Here is a 19645-nt window from a genome sequence, read left to right on the forward strand (position 1 = left end):
GGCAAATGGGTACATGGGCCTGGCCCAACACATTGTGCACAGATAGGCGTCGGTCGCCCGGCCGTTACCGGACGTCCAGTGGCTCGCGAGGGCCGGTCATCTGGTAGGGGCCGGACGTCCGGCGTTTTGGCTCTGGATGGAGATGCCGGATTTCCAATGGTGGTCGGACGTCCGGGCGCTGGAGAGTGTCAGACGTCCGGTACTTGGCGGTCGCCCGGCCGCTGTAGAGCTCGTAGGCTGGGTCTTCTGGCTATCTGGGCTTCCAGGCATCGGATGTCCGGTCTAGACCGGTCGTCTGAAGGCTATAGGCTTCCGGCAGCTTTTCCTCTTGGTCCTTGTACTTGGCGTCCTCGCTATCTTGTCCATTGGATGTAGTGGCTCCGTGACTTTCCTCTAAGTGCCTGATCACACATAGGGTTTCCGCTTGAGGTAGTAGCCATGTCTCACATGAAGAATGTGTTAGTTCGGAGAGGAGCGAGTTAACCTTGTGTCCAATGGCGTATGCTCGAGGTCTCGTCGTATGTCCTCTTGGGGCTTGGGGAGTAGTCGTAGTGTACATGAGGATGACCGTAGGATGCTCCGCATCATATCGTAGATGCAACATGGCAATTTCACTCTTTATGGACCATGGTAAATCTATATTTTCTAAAATTTGACATGTTTTTTAGAGAACAAAATTCCAAAAACTTGACAAGTTTCGAAAACATTTTGTCTACATCATGGAAATTTCACCATGTCAATTAACATGTTGTATAGTTGTGCCAAGGCAATTTTTACATCATGCCAAATTTGCATTCTTTCAGTTCATTTACATGGTAAATTTTGAAAACATTTGTGTCTTGAAAACCATAACAAGTTTTAGATAATTGTGTTTTGTAATGGTCACATACGTGGTGTAGGCAAATTTACTTCATGCACCATGGCAATTTCATTTTTAATATCACGGAAAATTTAATTCATGGACCATGGCAAATTCTTTTTCGTATCATGGCAATATTTTTTCATGTTCTATGTTAATATTATTTCTCAAACATGGCAATCTTACTTTATGTATCATGGCAAACTTAATTTATGTACCATCACAAATTTCTTCTTTTGTATCATGGCAAAATTATTTTACATAAATTATTATTGGAATAGTCATTTTTTATACATCATAGACATTGTTTTTGGAACAGTCGCACGACAAAATGTATGGAAATTTGATTATCATAACATCTTTTTCCTTTAGAGGACATGTCTATTTTTACTTTTGTAGCATGGTAAATTTACTGTATTTACTTCTATTGTCATGGTAAAATTTGTTTTTCATTGCCATGACAAAATTTACTTTTTAGTTTTTGCCACAACAAATTTACCTTTATTGTCATAGCAATATTACTTTAACGTACATGAAAATTTACTTTTTATTTCGCCATGACAAAATAACTTCGTTGGACTATTGCAAGTTTACTTGTATTTTGCCATGGCAAATGCACTATCTTTTGTATGTAGTGTTGGTAATCTTTCTTATATTAGATCAGTGGCAAAATTTACGATAATTTTGTTTTTCATAAGTCATGGAAAATGCAAATTTGTTGCAATTTTCCTAGGTGCTTTTTGTTCCTCTAAGAAAATCTTTTCTTTGCTAGGTGCTTGTGTTCACTTTACCTACATTTTTGTTGATGCGGCATGTGACGCACCGTGGTACATGCTATGCGATTGAAACATCTTGATCTCAAATCAGAGCTTAAGAAGGTACATTTACCGTAGCCACAATTTTTGAAAAATCACTTGACCTGTGGTATAAACTTATTGGTATATATAACTGATGCTAAGAATTATATACTAATCTCTTCTGAAAGCAAAATATTCAGATGGAAGAATTAATTGAATTATCACCGGAAAAGTTGCTCGATTATTGGAAAGCCACTCGATATTTTCTCCCAGCCTACAAAACATTTCTTCTTTGATTATTTTTCATGTTATTGTACGTTTCACATTGTTCCAGATTTTTTTTATTGCATGACACAAGGGGGCACATTATCATATTTAGGCTCCTGGAATTACATCTTGTACAATAAATATTTGCTGATTGTTTATGCCGGATACTTAATATCCAGGACCTAGTGAGTGGCCCGGAGTGCAGAGTCCCAAACCGTCAATGCACATTTTGTGTATTAGAGGATGAAACGCGGACATGGCACAAAGGACATTATCGCAAACCAAACAAAGACGAAAAATTAGAATTGTATAGGACAACAAAAGAATAACACGAGAAAGAGGAAATCATGGTAAAACTGTGGCAGGAGGCGGATGTGGCCGCAATATTTCCTCTTATCTTTATGCTTTAGTGGATTATGGTATACTTCATCCATCCACCAAGATCAATATACTATAGTACCTCTTGTGTCTCTCATGGTGATGGACTGATGGTCCTCCTGCCTGCTAGCACTAGTAGAAAATGAGTCGTTTGTCCCGGTTCCAAAGGCCCATTAGCCCCGGTTCTGAAACCAAGACTAAAGGATTGGGACTAAAGCCCAAAACCTTTAGTTCCTGTTCACTTAAGAACCGGGAGCTGGACTGGTATTATTTTTGCTGTCGAGTTCCCTCGAGTTAGGGTTTTGTTTTCTCGCGGCGGCGACTACGACGCCGTCGAGTAGATCGTTTCCTTCCCTATCGCCGATCTCTCTCTGTCCTCCTCCGTCGCTCACCAGACGCGAGGCTAGGCAGGGAACAGTGGTTCTAGGGTTTCCCCAATATACCCGGTCAGTTTTGCATCGGGTAAGGTTCTTCTGATGGCTGCTGATGGGGCCTCGGGCTCCTTGGGCACAAGCGACGTCGAGCGGATGATGGCAGAACTGGGGCTGACGGAAGAAGATCTTGATGATGTGATCTTCGATGAGAAAGATGCGCCTCCACAGGGACCCAGATGGATTGCGTTGGCTAGGGTAAACACCTCCAAATCGTATAGTAAGACGTGGTTCTACAGAAACATGCGGTCAGCATGGAATATAGCGCAGGAGGCCAAGTTTAAGCCCTTGGAAGATAATCTGTACTCAGTTCAACTGTCCTGTTTAGGAGATTGGGAGAGAGTTATGCATGAGGGGCCTTGGAATTTCCGAGGGGATGCAGTGCTTCTTGCGCCTTATGATGGGGTCTCAAAACCTTCATCTATCAAGCTGGAGACGATTGACATATGGATCCAGATACATGATGTTCTTGATCTGTTTGCTCACCTGGTTACCCCACTAGCTGCAAAGGTGGGGGAAGTGCTATTCACAGAACAACCGTCTCATGACTTTGTTGGGAATTTCCATAGGGTGTGGATTCGATTGAATGTGTTTAAACCCCTAAAGAACGCTGTATCTATGATCAGAGGGGGGAAAAGACAGATCTACATGGTAAAGTATGAGAAGCTGCCAGATTGGTGCGCCGTGTGTGGTATGTTGGGTCATCTCTATAAGGAACATGGTACTGGGATTCATCCCCCTTCGGCTCTAGTCTTCAAGGACTTATGAGCGAGCTGGGCCATGCGAGCGAGCCAAGATCCTGGAGAGGGCCGAGGTGGCAGAGGTGGTCGCAGGGGAGGCCGGACAGGGGGACGATCAGGCAACCGCCGCGAGGCCGACAGGAACAACTTCCCAGTTTATCAGGAAATGGGAAGGAGAAAGGATGACATGGTAGTTGATGGCAATGGCAAAGATGCGGATATGGATGATCTCACCAGGAAGAGGTTGGCGGGGATGCCGCTGGAGGGCAATGTGCACAACAATACAAAAGGTGATGCTACAGATAAGCTAGCAATCATGCCAATACCGGTGGGCACCAGCATGGTTAGCCCCTCTCCGATCAGAGACTAGAAGCGGTCGAGGAAAGAAGGCGATGACAATGAAAACCCAAGCAATGTCGTAAAGAGTTTGGCGGGCTCCTTCGAGGAGCACCGCCGGGCCCAATGAGTGCATTATGTTGGAACTGTCATGGCGTGGGCAAAGCCATGACAGTCCAAGAACTTCGCGAGTTTGCGAAGAAGTTTGCCCCTACCCTCTTATGCATTGTTGAAACACAGATCAAAGGATCTAGGGTAGAAAATTTAGCAAATACGTTGGGTTATGATAAAGCTTATGCAGTTGATAGTCAATGCAGAAGTGGTGGTTTGGGTTTGTTTTGGAATAATGAAATAAAGATTGAAGTTTTGGGTTATTCTTGCTATCATCTTGATGTATCTGTGAAGGAACCGGGGCAAGAGATATGGAGAATGACATGTGTATATGGTGAGTCTAAAACTCATTTGAGGCATCAGACATGGACAGTTCTGAAAAACATTAGTACTTTGAGCTCATTACCATGGCTTTGTATGGGTGATTTTAATGAGGTTTTGCGTCCAAACGAACATGAGGGTGTTGGACAACGCAGAAATGCGCAAATCCAAGCGTTCCGTGAGGCAACGGACGTTTGCATGCTGCTAGACATTGGACACAAAGGAAGATTTTGGACTTTTGAAAAGAAGGTAACCGGAGGTACCTACACTCGATGCAGACTGGACAGGGCATTGGCTAATCCTCAGTGGATGGCCCGCTTCCCTTTAGCGGGTCTTGAGAACCATGCAGCGGCTACCTCGGATCATGGCCCAATATTTTTGGATTTTGGCCGAGATCAAGCAGAAACATCCACGAGATCCTTTCGGTACGAGGCGATGTGGGAGAAACATGATGGATTTGGAGGGGCGGTGAGTACAGAATGGGCAGTCTCAGGACCGTGTGTGACGGTGCAACAGTTGCATGATAAATTGGCCGCTGTTTCCAAAGGGATCACCAGGTGGAGTAGGCAATCTTTTGGAAACGTGAGAAAGGAGATTAGAGAGCTAAAACTGAAATTAGAGGAATTAAGGGGGGATCCTTTGCGTTTGGCACCATCGCATGCTGAGATCAAAATCAATGAGAGGCTGGTAGAGCTTTATCACAGAGAGGAGATCATGTGGAGGCAACGGGCTCGAGCTGAATGGCTTTCTTCAGGAGACAAGAACACAAAATTCTTCCACCTTCGAGCCAGTCTGAGAAGAAAGAAGAATATGATAAGGGCTCTTGAAAATACACTAGGTGTGGGGGTGAGCGATCCGGAGGAGTTGAAGGTGATGGTGAATGCTTTTTATCAAAAACTTTACACATCAGAGGGGGTGCAAGGAGTGGAGGAGGTACTCGAACATGTCCCACTTAAGGTCACAGCAGCAATGAACGCAGATCTTTGCGCACCATATACGCATGATGAGGTGAAAACTGCCCTCTTCCAGATGTTCCCTACAAAGGCTCCGGGTCCTGACGGATTTCCTGCTCAGTTCTACCAAAAACACTGGGATGTATGTGGAGAAGAAGTGACTAATGCTGTTTTAAGGATTGTGAGAGGGGAAGAGAGCCCTAAGTGCATTAACAATACCATCTTGGTACTCATCCCTAAGGTGAACAATCCCACCCTTCTCTCGCAATTCAGACCGATAAGTTTATGCAATGTTCTGTACAAAATAGCTTCGAAGGTGGTGGCCAACAAGTTGAAGAAAATACTTCCAGATATCATATCTCCAGAACAGTCAGCCTTTGTGCCTGGTAGATTGATAACAGACAATATTATATGTGCTTATGAGTGCTTGCATTTTATGAAGATGAAAAAAAATCAAAGAACAATAGTTTTTGTGCTCTAAAACTGGATATGATGAAAGCTTATGATAGATTGGAGTGGGATTATTTGAGAGCCATCATGATCAAGCTGGGATTTGCACAGGCTTGGATTGACACAGTCATGACGATGGTCTCCAGTGTTTCTTTTTCAGTTCTATTTAACGGGGAAAAACTTGAGAGTTTCCACCCATCTAGAGGACTTCGGCAGGGAGATCCCATCTCCCCTTACCTTTTCTTGATTGCAGCAGAGGGCCTTTCATGCCTCCTGAAATCCAGTTCTCAGTCATCATTGTTGGCAGGTATCAAGGTGGCACCCACGGCCCCAGCCGTTAACCATCTTCTGTTTGCATATGACAGCGTGTTGCTATTCAAGGCTAGTGTTGAGGGAGCAGAGAAGGTATCAAACCTACTAACGTCCTATTGTGAGGCCTCTGGACAGAAAATCAACAATGCAAAATCATCTATTTTCTTCAGTAAAGGTTGCTCTCAAACTATAAGGGATGGGGTGAAGGACAAACTTCAGGTGCACAATGAGTCTCTCAGTGATCGTTATTTGGGCATGCCAACTGAGGTGGGGCACTCCAAGAATGGTACTTTCAAGTATCTGAGGGACAGAGTTTGGGAGAAAGTGAAAGGATGGATGGGAAAATTACTGTCAGCAGCAGGGAAAGAGGTGTTAATTAAAGCAGTGGCCCAGACAATTCCGGTCTATTCTATGTCTTGCTTCAGGCTCCCAAGAGGGTTGTGTGACAGTGTTACTTCGATTATTCGGCAGTTTTGGTGGGGAAGCAAGGGTGGTAAGAGAAAACCAGCATGGGTTGCATGGGATACAATGACCATGCCAAAATATATGGGAGGTATGGGATTCCGTGATTTAGAGCTTTTCAACCTATCTCTCTTGGCTAGGAAAGCATGGAGGGTGATGGATGATCCTGAGTCATTGAGTGCGAAAATTTTGAAGGCTATATACTTCCCTGATCACTCTCTTTTGGAGGCAGAGTTGGGCTCTCACCCATCGCAGATTTGGAGAGGTATACTAGATGGGAGGGATATAGTTGCTCAAGGAATCATCCGGCGCATAGGTGATGGAGAGGAGACAGATATATGGAATCATAACTGGATCCCAAGAGAGAGCTTCAGAAGGCCGATTACTTCTTAGGTTCAGAACCCACCTCGACGTGTGTCAGAACTCATAGAGACAGCAACTGCTACTTGGAGAGAAGATCTTGTTCGGGCTGTTTTCTCATCGTTTGATGCGGAGGCGATTGTAAAAATACCTTTATGCACTTGGAGGGTTTCTGATTTTTGGGCTTGGAGCGAAGAACCACGGGGTCACTTTTCAGTCAGCTCAACATACTATATGCTCATCCGCACGAAGCTGAACAGAGAAGCATGGCTAGAGGGTCGAGAGGGGACGTCAAATGTAGAAGCAGAAGGAGCAGAATGGAAATCACTGTGGAAGGTGCAGGCCCCGTCCAAGGTCAGGGTTTTCTTGTGGAGATTAGCAAAGAACTCGATCCCGTCGATGGTGGTGCTGCAGAGGCGAAATGTGGCCACAACTGCAGCATGCAGTTTGTGTGGAGTTCATGACTCATGGAGACATGCTTTGTTGGACTGTCCTATGTCAAGAAGCATGTGGGCTCTTTCGTCCGAAGCCATTCTGGATCAAATGAGTATTAATCAGCAGGAATGTGCAAAGGATTGGATCATTACCATAGGTAGATCATTACCACCGGAGGAGTTCATCAGGTTTGCAATTACTCTATGGGCCATCTGGGGTGCGAGGCGCAAAGCAATATACGAGGATATTTTCAAAAGCCCGTTTGCAGTTCACAGTTTCGTTAACTCTTATCTGGGAGAACTTTCGATGATGACCCAAAAGAAAGAGTCCCAGGGAACGGCAGCAGCTGGGCGGTCGGGATGGATAGCACCACCCGAGAATTTTATGAAACTGAATGTAGATGCAGCAGTGAGTAGGGGCAGAAACCATGGAACGGTGGGCACAATATGTAGAAACAGCGACGGTGTTTTTCTTGGTGCATCTGCCTATGTATTCATAAATCAAAATGAAGCAGCAACACTTGAAGCACTAGCTATCAGAGAAGGGCTGGCCTTAGCTCAAGATCTGAATGTAAACAGAGTACATCTAGCCTCAGATTGCCAAGGCGTTGTGACTGAAATCAAGGAGGGGAGTGGTTCAGCTTACGGAGCTATCATCCGAGAGATCAAGATGACGGCTACGTCTTTTAATTCATGTAATATAACTCATGAATCTAGGAGCTCCAATAAGGAGGCTCACAATTTAGCGAAGCATGCTTTAAAGTTAGGGCCTGGTCGTCATGTTTGGCTAGGCCAACCAGAAGGAATTCCCTTCGTCCATGTGAACGTTGTGACTGTTTGAAATAAAAGCTTCGCGAGATTGCCTCAAAAAAAAAACTTACGAACCGGGACAGAAAGGGCTCCACGTGGCCGCTGCGGGGCCTTCAGGCAGGAGGATCTTTAGTCCCGGTTGGTAATACCATCCGATAGCAAAAGGCGTCCACGCGTCAGCATATGGCAGGAGCTGGGTTTTTGTTTTTTTGAAGGGGGGGGGGGTTAGGGGGTTTTGGAGGGTTAATTTAGAGGTTTCATATATTGTGTTAGCTACCTAATAGAGAGAAGTGACCTTTCTTTATCTCCGTGCTTGGTCGACGCTAGCTACTATACGCATAGAGAGAACTCGACACACTAGGTAGTAAGCAAATGAAGGAACCATTAAGTACACAAGATTGTCATGAACATATAGAGAGAGAAGTGACCTCTCTTTCTCCAAAAGATTGGTCGAACAACAAGTTTTTGTATATCTGTCCGACGCTACTAACTACATATATACAATATAAGATCTATTATAAACCCTAACATCTAAGGTCTATTTCAACTTCTACATGGTATATGAAACTCAACACAAATGATGGTAATAAAATAAAATTGTGAATTCTTTTGTTTACGTACATCATATTATTTTTCAGATTAGCCCCGCTTAGAGGTCATCGAGTTGTAGATGAACTTGCAAACATAGTATCCACAATCATTCCCGACTTCCTGCCACCAGCACTTTACGAGAAATAGAGTTCAATCAAGCTGATAATCAAGCATGCTAAATGCTATTGATGAAACTAGCTAGAATCAATAGGAGATGCGTGGAACTAGCTAGTAGTACTTACTTTTGGGTGTTTAAATTGCAGCTCCGTCGGCAGTCTCGGCGTAATTACGGTGAAGTCTTTCCAAACCCTGCCAGACAAAGAGAATAATTACTTGATATCAGGAAATGAACAAAGTTGCCGATATGGTGCGATAATGATTGACTGAACTTACTTCTAGAGCATGTCAGTCATGTCCGCATACTCCTGAGGATCTTTTCTTCTCGAGTCTAAGACAATTACTATTCTAGCTTCAAGCTTAATCTCTAGCAAGATAAAGTGGATATGCACACGCATGCATAACTTATCAATTACATTACTATAATTAACCTCAAGTAAGGGAAACCAAATATGCACAAGACAGTAACACTCACTTGAAGTTGTAAGGAAAGAGTATTTTATCTTTATTTTGAATTTTAAGCAACGATTGTAGCAAGTTGTCCTCGATTTCTGCGACATTGTGTTTGACCGTCCATTCATGTATGATATTTGGGTTAATGAACCCAATGTCATAGATATCTGCTTTTCTGCATTCGATGATCTTCAACCTGCATAATATAGTGAGGATAATTATATATACATGCAATGAAAGAGCTGAGCTATATATTGTGACTTAATTATTACAGAAGTAGTACTTACAGATAGTAGCAAGTCACGCGTGTTTTGTCGAGGGCCTTTTGATTGTATAACTGGAATTACTCGTCAAATTCAACATTCAAAATATCCATTCCAACGAGGTTGTGCTCCTCTTTAATTCTCATCGTCAAAGTATGCTTCCCAGACTGGCGACATCTTTCCATGTACCATTCATGGAGTCTTCGCATCATTGTTGTTAGAGGAGGATGATGATCAGGTTTGACGAGAGGTTGCCAGTACTGGAATCTGAATTCGTCCACCTCCATTGTTTCAAACTCTATATCATCGGTCAGGTAATCAGCAGGATTGGTACCGGGTGCCATCCCCAGATGATTAGCGACGAGATCGCTATACACCTTGAGTGAGGGGCACGTTTGCTTCGCCTATTTGTCGAGCTGGGGAATTTTTTCCCACTTCTTTGTTCTGCTAACCTTGCATCACTGCAAGTACTTCCTGACCGCTCCGCTTCCTTATATGCCTTTCTAATAGTGCGCACATAGTTGGAATCCGGCGGAAGCGGTGGTGGTCGCTTCAGGACATTGATAGTCCGCTTCACTTTCACCGGATCTATCGTTTCCTTCGGAGGTGGAGGTTTCTGTGCGAAAAAGTCCCTCACTTGGGCACGACTGATGTCCTAGTTTCATTGTCGGTCCTCTCATATGGTAACTTTTCTGGAGCCTTGAGAGATGGACCGTATTTGAGTTGCTTCTGTCCTATGCTTTTACTGCTAGCCGTCGGAGCGGCGACCTCTCTCTTCCGCCGTTGCTGACATGGCGGAGTCCACTGACACGCTGGAGGAGGCAGAGTTCTTCCACGCGCCGGAGGAGGTGGAGTGCTCCGACGTGCCGGAGGAGGCGGAGGAGAAGCCGTAGTGCCCTCACGCACCGGAGGAGGCCGAGTGCTTGTCGGAGGAGGCAAAGAAAGATCCGGAGTGCCGTCACGCGCCGGAGGAGGCGGATGAGGAGGCGGAGTGCCCTGATCACTCGCTGGAGGAGGAGGCGGAGTGCCTTGACTCACCGGAGGAGGAGGAGGAGGAGGCGGAGGCGTCCAGTTTGGAAGCTTGATGTACTCCTTCTGCCATAGACATGGAGTCTTCAGAGCAAGACCCAACTGAATCTCCCCTTCACCTGTAGGGTGGTCAAGCTCGAGCTCCTCAAATCCCTCCATTACTTCATCCACCATCACAACAGCTTAGCCCTGTGGAATCGGACGGCAGTGAAAAGTTCCGTCGGGTTGAGGAGGTGCAACAGTGCCGACATCCGCCTTCAAGGTGATGTTTTGCCATTTTGTCATAAGCTGCAATGTTGAGCCTCCGTGATAGCATCCACGGGGTAGCTAGGAGCTGTGAAGTCAAGCTGCTGAACGAGCTCCGTGGAAGCCACGCTGCTTCTGCGCTGAGATGGCAGGGTAGCTTCATGCCGCTGAGATGGTTGGTCGGCAGCTTGCTGGCTCTCAACTTGTTCCTCTAGCTTTAGTACTCTTGCATTGAGCTCCTGTATATCGCTCAACTCTTGTTTCCTCTTCCTCTCCCGGGTTTTGTAACCGCCCGCGGAGGGAAACCCAATCTTCCATGCAATGGAGCCTGATGTGCCTCGTGTTCGTCCAGAGTGCTCAGGATTCCTGAGGGCCTCAGTCAGCTCGTCATTCTCTATGTTGGGAATGAACGTCCCTTCCTACACTGCCTTGATTGCTGCCTGAAGCATCGTGACGGGTATTGCAAGTTGCTCGTCTGTCCAACGACACTTCCCTATTTCAGGGTCCAAAGTTCCCCCAACCCCGAAGAACCAAGTCCTTGAACGGTATGGCCAGTTCAATGTCTCTGGTTCGACCCCTTTAGCAATCAGGTCAGTCTCAGCTTTTTCCCACAACGGCCGGGCTTTGAGGTAGCCGTCTGACCGCATGCGATGGTGATACAGCTTCTTTGCAGCATTTATCTTGTTTATCTCTGACATTTTCTTACTCTTGTCCGATGTCTTGTAGGCCACAAATGCAGGCCAGTGATCTCTTATCTTCTCAAATTGGCCGGTGAATTATGGAGTCTTCCCTTTGTCGACAAACGTTGATTTCAACTCTTTCTTCCACCTCCTGAGTAGATCTACCATCTTCTTAAGAGCACACACCTTGACTAGTGGCTCTATAACTGGCTTATTCGGATCCTCCTCTGGCGGTAGGGTGAAATTTGCCTTCAGCGAGGTCCAAATATCATCTTTCTCTCTCTCACTGACATAAGAAACTTGAGGGTCTTCTTTCTTAGGCTTATTCCATAGCTGGATGCTGATCGAGATGCTGTCCCTAACAATAGCTCTGCACTGAGCAGAAAATGCATCCTTGGTACGCCCGGGTTCAATCAGTTGGCCATCATCCGCGATTGCCGTGATCGTGAAACTTTCATCCGGGAGCAACCTTTTCTTCGGGCCTCGTCTCGCTACCGAAGTTTGGCTCGATCCAGAGGGCTATAAATGAATAAATAAGAGTTAATATATGTACATACCAAAACAATTAATGCATAAATTAGTCAGCACATGCTTAATTAATATATATACCTCGCCGGACTTTGCAACAGCTGATCCCGACTCCGTTCGGTCATCGGAGCCGTCATCACGGTCTCCTTCTTCCACCGGCATTCGATCGCCGGAGCCATCATGATCATGACTTTCCTCCTCCATTGTTCGATCACCGGAGCCTGCTTCATCCTCTTCTTCCAGACCATCGGTGTCGTTGAGAAACGACAAGACATCACCTCCTCCGAAGATTATACCCCCCAACAACTGTTCTTTTTCCAAGTCTCTTTGTTGATCCATAGTTTCTGCAAATATTACAACATGGAAATTAATATACAAACATGAGAGATGGATATATTAGTGGCAAACATAGACCTAGCTAGCTAATCATAACAAGGGATATTAATTAGTGGCATCAACGCTTCTACAGTTTGGGGTGGCCTCGACAATGCTTCTAGGATTTGGGGTGGTCTCGACGACAACACTCTTTTAATTCGGTAAATTTGGGTAGCCTCGACACTTCTAGGGTTTGGGGTGGCCTCGGAAACACTTCTAGGGTTTGGGGTGGCCTCGACGCTTCTAGGGTTTGGTCGAGTGAGAGGGGGTTGATCGACGTCCCCCCTCATGTTGAAGAGTTACCGGAGTTCTCTCATGAATGTCCGACGTCCGGACCGTCTCTCTCATGAATGTCAAACAAGGGATTTAACAAAATGGCACCATTCTGGATGTGCAGAAAATGGTCCATATTTTTCCTGATGTCATCTACCCTTCTATATGTCACGTTGTCTAGTGTCAAAGGATTCAATAAAACCATGGCTTCATCATTAGCCGGAAGTAACAGGCGCATAATGGTATGAAGCTCTCCAAAATTGTTCTGGAATGGAGTCTCGGATAGGATAATTAGCTTTTTCGTACGAAGTTCAGCAAGAGCCTTCCGAATATCACTATTTGGAAGGCCTTTGCTGAAATTCGTACGAAAAGAGAATTATTCTATCCGGAACTCCATTCCAAAACAACTTTGAAGAGCTTCGTAGCATCATACGCCCGTTAGAGCATCTCTAGCAGACCCCTTAAAATCGCAAACTGTAAAACTGAGATACGGGTTGGAAAAAAGTGCATTTTAAGGGTTCATTTTAGCTAAGACCGAACAAATACTGTAAAACTGGGATAAAGAGCTCATTCCTCAAGTCTGGCTGCTGCCGCCCGTTCCCCCAGCCGGCCACGCCAGCCACGCTCAACCCCGTCGGCCACACCCTGTCGCCCGCCAGCCGTGCCCGTCGCCCGTCGATCGCGTCCCATCCCTGCCGGCCGTGTCCCGTCGCCTGCCGGTTGTACCCCATCGCCCGCCGGTCATGCCCTGTCGCCCGTCAGCCGTGCCCCGTCACCACGCCTGCTGCGCCCAGCCTCGCCGGCCACGCCCCGCCGCCTCCGTCCTCCGCGCCTTGCTCTATTTCCAGCCGCGCCGGCCGAGCCGTGCCCCTTTGCTTGTCGCGCTGGGAGGATTCTGGCGGCCAGGCTGAGGCCACGATGATGTCGACCTCGTCCAATTCAAACTGGCGACGATCGATTGTGGTGTCTAGCGTCCTTTTCAGGTGTGCAGTGATGAATTCCGGTGATTTTAGGGCGAATTCCGGCAAACTCCATGGCAGTGTGTTTGCTCCGACGAGGTTTGACCGGTATACAGGGCCCCTTAGGTTCGGCCTCCCAACGTCCAAATATAAGGGTTTCGGGTGTGCATTTTTGGTGGCCCTTAAAAAAATTACAGATTGGACCACTTTTACAGTTTCTGTTCTGGACACTTTTTCGACCAAAACTGTAGAACGCAAAAAATATGTGGGGTTGACCACTTATACGGGGTCTACTAGAGATGCTCTTACTTCCGGCAAATGATGTAGCCATGGATTTCTTTAATACTTTGACAGACAAGATGACATATATAATGGGGGCATTCTTGATAAATCTCGACCCTCGACCCCTCGACGACCCTCGACCCCTCGGCGATCCTCAAACCTCGACTCCTTGGTGATCCTCGAACCTCGACCCCTCGGTGACCCTCGACCATCTACCCTAGTTCCCGACCATCGGCCGCTCGACGACCCTCGACCCCTCGGCGATCCTCGAACCTCGTCCCCTCGGCGACCTTCGACCCTCTACCCTAGTTCCCGACCCTCGACCGCTCGACGATCCTCGACACCCTCGTTCCCGATAAAAAATAAGAAGAGGAGGAAGAAGAAAAAATAAGAGGAGAAGAAGAAGGAATAGAGGAGAAGAAGAAAAAATAGAAGAAAAAAAGAGGATAAAAAAATAGAATAATATTATTCTATTTTTTCTCCTCTTCTTCTCCTTCTTCCTCTTCTTATTTTCCTTTTTCCTCTCCTTCCTTTTCTTTTTCTTCCTTCTTCCTCTTTTTTTTCTTTTTCCCTATTTTCCTTTTTCCTCTCCACTAACCTAAAATCTACTAACCTAAAATGCACTAACAGTACATACTAACCTAAAATGCACTAAATCAACTAACCTAAAATGCACTAACCTAAAATCGATATGTAAGAACCTAAATAAAAGAATTAATACATATATGGGAAAAATGCTATGAACAATTTACATATAGCCACATCCATTCATCATATAGCTACCACATACATATATACATTATATATATGCACAAAAAAGCTATGAACAAAAAAATTAATACACAAATGAACAAAAAAGTAAATATATGAAAAAATTGCTCTGAACAGAGCCGAGGCGGCAGCGGCTCACAGCGGGGGCGGCCGGCGAGGGTGTCGGCCACCGCAACGGTGGGGGCGCGTGGCCGGGGAAGGGGCGTGGCCGGGCGCGCTCGGGGGCGGCGGACAGCGTCGGCTGGCGAGGGCGACGGCGGGGGCGGCACACGAGGGAGCCGGCGACGACAACGACGATGGGGGCGGGCAAGGGCGCAGGGGCGCGCTTGGGGGCGGCGCACGGTGATGGCGTGGGTAGCGGACAACATCGGCGTGGGCTCGGGGGCGGGGCAGGGGCACGGGCGACGGCATCAGGGCAACCTAACGGCGTTGAGGAGGTAGGCATCGCCGGGGGGAACTGCGAGATGAAAATGAAAATTTTCACAAGTGTTTCTTATATACATGAAGCTTTGGTCCCAGTTCGTGGCACCAACCGGGACTAATGCCCACCTTTTGTCCCGGTTCGTGCCACCACCGGGACCAAAGTTCTCTTTTCAGCAGTCCAAAGGACGGGAAGGAGAGACCTTTGGTCCCGGTTGGTGGCGCGAACCGGGACCAAAGGTCGGCATTGGCCCCGATTGGTGCCACGATCCCGGACCAAAGGGCTGCATTGGTCCCGGTTCGTGGCACCAACCGGGACCAATGGCCTGTGCCTGGCATAGTCGCGGTGTGGTGGGATGTTTAGTCCCACCTCGCTAGTTGAGACGCGTCCAAAGTGGTTTATAAGCTCTGCCCCGCCATCTCTCTCGAACTCCTCTGAACTGTAGGCCTACGGGCCTAATCTCACACTGCTATGCCTGTGGGCCTTCCGCGGGCCTGAATCCTGGCCCAAATTGCTGGGTTTCTAGTCATATATATTCAGGCCGTGGTGGCCCAGTAGGTGGTTTTTTTCTTCTTCTGTTTTTTTTCTTTATTTATTTATTTTTTTGAATATTTTTGCTGTTAGGTCACAAAAATTATGGACTTTCTGTTAGTGCCATTAATTTTCAAATTTGAATAGTTTAAATTTGAATTCTTTTAAATTTGTGTGAATCACTAGTTTGTGAATAACTTTACTATAAAAATAGATTTTTGAGTGATTCTTTTTCCTGCCATTTAATATTATTGTGTTTTATCATTATATTCAATTTGGTAAATTTTTAGGTTATTTTAAATGTCTGTTTTAATCAAAAACAGATTTTTGTTATTTTAGTTTGCTATTAAAGTTTCTAACAAAAAATTTATTTATGAAAATTCTTTTTGCCATTAAAGTTTTGAATAGAAAATACTTTGATAATTTTAGTTGCATAAATTTTTATATAATTTTATTTTCAAAAATACTAGAGGTTTATAAAAGCTTTTTAGTTGATTCCTTTTGCTGTTAGAGTTTTATAAAAGCTTTTTAGTTGATTCTTTTTGCTATTGAAGAATATTAAAGTTTTGTTTTAGTTGATCATAACAGAATATTTTAATTGATTATTTTTAGTTCTTTCTTTTTGCTATTAGTTCATTCTTTTTTGCTATTACTTCATTCTTTGAGATAAATGACCCTGAGATTGAAAAGCACTACAAATGAACTCTGAAAAGGTTGGAAGTTGGCATGGTATCATCATTTCAACCACATAGCATGTGCTAAAAGGTTGAGAGGGTTACGGCAAAAACTGGATGCACTTTGTGTACAAAATGGACAATCTCTTTCGAAGTATTAGGGTGTCGGACGAGAACTCATCTGTTACAAAGGCATTCCATTTTTTGAACTTATTTGAACTCTAGACTTTTTGTGTATTCAAAATGCACCATTCAAAGCCACATCATCAATTTTCAACCTTTTTTGACTTCATTTGGTATTTTTCATGCATTTACTGATTTTTTTGAGGTAAATGACCCTGAAATTGAAAAGCACTACAAATGAACTCTGAAAAGGTTGAAAGTTGGCATGATATCATCATTTCACCCACATAGCATTTGCTAAAATGTTGAGAGAGTTATGACAAAAACTGGATGCACGTCTTGTACAACATGGACAATCTCTTTCGAAGTATCGAGGTTTCGGACGAAAACTCATCTGTTACAAATGGGTTTCATTTTTTTAAATTTATTTGAACTCCAGATTTTGTGTGTGTTCAAAATGCACCATTGAAAATCCACATCATAAATTTTCAACATGTTCTGACTTCATTTGTTGTTTTTCATGCATTTACTGATTTTTTTGAACTGAATGACCCTGAAATTAAAAAACACTACAAATGAAATCTGAAAAGGTTGAAAGTTGGCATGGTATCATCATTTCACCCACATAGAATGTGCTAAAAAATTGAGAGGGTTATGGAAAAAACTAGATGCACTTCGTACAAAAGGGACAATCTCTTTCGAAGTATCAGGGTTTCGGATAGAAACTCATCTGTTACAAAAGGCATTTCATTTCTTCACATGTAACTGCAGTGATATTCTAGATCAAAGGAATCATCATAATAGTTGTGGATAGAAAGTCTTCACTTTTTCTTCGCTTGTGTCCTTTGCTTATTACGCCTTAACCATGGATAATATTCATAGTCTAACAGGGTGCTTGGGTCAGCCTTGACATTGAAGGGAGGAATTTCATGAAACTTTTCATAATCTTTTGACATGTCTGTCTTGCCCTCCAATCCCATGATGTCTCTTTTTCCTGAAAGAACTATGTGGTGCTTTGGCTCATCGTATGATGTATTTGCTTCCTTATCTTTTCTTTTTCTTGGTTTGGTAGACATGTCCTTCACATAGAAAACCTGCGCCACATCATTCGCTAGGATGAATGGTTCGTCTGTGTACCCAAGATTGTTCAGATCCACTGTTGTCATTCCATACTGTGGGTCTACCTGTACCCCGCCTCCTGACAGATTGACCCATTTGCACTGAAATAAATGGACCTTAAATTCATGTCCATAGTCAAGTTCCCATATGTCCACTATGTAACCATAATATGTGTCCTTTCCCCTCTTGGTTGCAGCATCAAAGAGGACACCGCTGTTTTGATTGGTGCTCTTTTGATCTTGGGCGATCATGTAAAATGTATTCCCATTTATCTCGTACCCTTCGTAAGTCAATACACTCGAAGATGGTCCCCTAGCCAACGAGTACAACACATCAGAAATAGTGTTGTCGCCCCTGAGACATGTTTGCAATCAACTGCCGAAAGTCCTGATGTGTTCACGTGTAGTCCAGTCGTCACACTACTCCGGGTGTTTGGAGCGCAGAATGTTCTTGTGTTCATCGACATACCACTACAAAAAAACACTACAAGAACACCCCTTATAAAGCAACACACATTCTACAACATTTTAGCTATACGTTGTAAAATTCACAATAGATATGCATATTAAAGGTTGCAAATATGCGTTGCAGATTTGCATCTCTTGACCCTGTCGTGGGACATATGCAAAAAAAAACTAGGAAAGGAGAGAGGGATGCGCGAGAAACAGATCCCCCGATGCCCCTCCTCTCTCCCAAATCGCGGCCGCCAACCTCCTCGTCACCCTCCTCCTCCCACCTCGCCGCCGGCCCTCCCCTGCCCTCCTCCGACCTCGCAGCTCTGGAGGCTACCGGATCCGCCTCATCACCCACCCACACACTTATCCCTCTCACATCCCACCTCTCTCTCTTGATGCAGCTCCTCGTTGCGCCACCTACGGCGTCTGATTCAGGCGACGTCCGATGAATCCCGCCATCGCGAAGCACAGCCCGACGTCCCCTCACACCGCGGCGCCCTCCCATGCGGCTAGATGCGACGGTAGCAGCCACCAAAGCCCACCCACGACCTTCCCCCGATGGCTAGGGTTTCGGGCGTCGGCTCCGGCGCCGGTGGACATGTCGTCCTCTCGTCCGGTGAGTGAATCCCCTCCCATGGCTTCATCCTCTCTCTCTTCCCCTTACTATAACCTTGATCTTTTCTTCTCCTGTAGACGTGTAGGTATGCACCCCCGATTCTATTGCAGCTAATCCCTGTCAAAAAAGTTTGGCCCTTGTGCAATTCATTGACGAACACTGATAGGCCTACAGACTGACTTCCGATCTCCGTTGTTTTACATTTATGCACTAATTGCTATTCTATTAAATTAGTTATTAGATATCAATGGAGCATCAAAATTTGAAAAATTCTTATACGCTGCTAATTTCTAACTCATCTATTTAATCCTTTCTATTTTTTATGTAGAGAAGCACTACTTCATATATGCAGACCCCATATTAAATAGTCTATTACTAGAGTTACAATATTTAAGGAGGGATCAGTTTTAATAGGTCTCTGTATTGCAGTTTTGATGAGTTATTAATCAAAGTTTTTGTTGCAATTTCACACTTTTCAGGAGTCTGATGGTCATGTTATTTAGGTGGAGGTAGTAGCTTGCTGATGGTGGCTTTCATGTCCAGCTGAAATACTAGAGGACGTGGACCTATTGGGGAAAGCACGTACACCTTTGTGTTTAGTGAGCAGGTGAATTAATAATCCACATTGTTTCTTCTATGATGTTGCTTTGGTGCTGTTGATATGATTCAGAACACTTATAAATAAGATAGTACACATTTTCTTGTCATATGGTTATGTGATTGTCCTCTCATACACTGTCGGAGGGTAGTGGAGGCGAAACTGGGCCACGACCCCCCCTCCCAAAATTACAAAAAGAATTTTATACTAGGTATATTCACTACTTTAGCACAACCCAGGAGATAATGCCCAGTAGCAGTCTAGGAATAGCGTCCATCCCTGATTCTCCACGGCTCTGATAGACTGCTACTGCAGGGCTAGATCACTACCAGGCCATAGCTATTGTGAACCATCGGTCGCTCTTCGTCCGCTAACATGATTCGAGCGACCGACCATTGCGAACTCGTCCGTTTGTCTGATGACCTCCTTGGCTCCTCCTATTTATTGACTTGTGTATCCCCTTCTTATCGGTTGGAGGCTTGGAGCTGCACGCCGCTGACGCCGGCAAGCCACCATGCCG

The sequence above is a fragment of the Triticum aestivum genome, chromosome 4B (genome assembly GCF_018294505.1).
Source record: "Triticum aestivum cultivar Chinese Spring chromosome 4B, IWGSC CS RefSeq v2.1, whole genome shotgun sequence".
Lineage (NCBI taxonomy): Eukaryota > Viridiplantae > Streptophyta > Magnoliopsida > Poales > Poaceae > Triticum > Triticum aestivum.